Raw genomic sequence first — 765 nt, forward strand, 5'->3', positions numbered from 1 at the left:
GAGACTGTTGCACTCAGTGAAGAGTGCTTTCAAGAGAAAATGTGATTTATTATTCAGAAAAAGCTTGCTAAAAAATTGAAAGATCCTGGTAGTTTTAATAAACCTTGTGCTATCGGTGAAAAGCTTTTTGGAAAAGCTTTATGTGATTTAGGAGCAAGTATCAATCTTATGGCTTTATCGATCTTTAAACATTTAGATTTAGGAGAGATTTCCCCTACTACTGTAACTCTTCAGTTAGTCGGTCTATCAATAACTTATCTAAAAGAAGTTATAGAATAAGTATTAGTAAAAATAGATAATTTTATTTTCTTTGTAGACTTTATAGTATTGTATATGAAGGAAGATAAAGAAATTCCTATTATTTTTGGGAGAATTCCTATTATTTTTTGGGAGACCATTTCTTGCAATAGAAAGAACTGTGATAGATGTGCAAAAAGGAGAATTAATAATGAGAGTTAATGATCAATAAGTAACATTTAATATTGCAAAAGCTATGAAATGTCCAGCAATAGAAAAAGATAATGAATGTTTTAGGATGGAAGTAACTGATTTTCTGAGTAATGAGCAATTTAAGGAAGAGTTTGAATACAAATTAAGGTAAGGAGAATTTTTGAAAACAAGGACAAAATAAAAGAAGAAAATTTGGATTATATTTAAGGCAAATTTGAAACTTTAGACTTATTGGAAAATGATAATAAAAATATTATTCCTTCAAGTATTAAACCATCTGAACTTGAACTGAAAATATTACCTGCCCATTTAAAA

Source organism: Phalaenopsis equestris, unplaced genomic scaffold (assembly GCF_001263595.1).
Source record: "Phalaenopsis equestris unplaced genomic scaffold, ASM126359v1 Scaffold000215, whole genome shotgun sequence".
Taxonomy (NCBI): domain Eukaryota; kingdom Viridiplantae; phylum Streptophyta; class Magnoliopsida; order Asparagales; family Orchidaceae; genus Phalaenopsis; species Phalaenopsis equestris.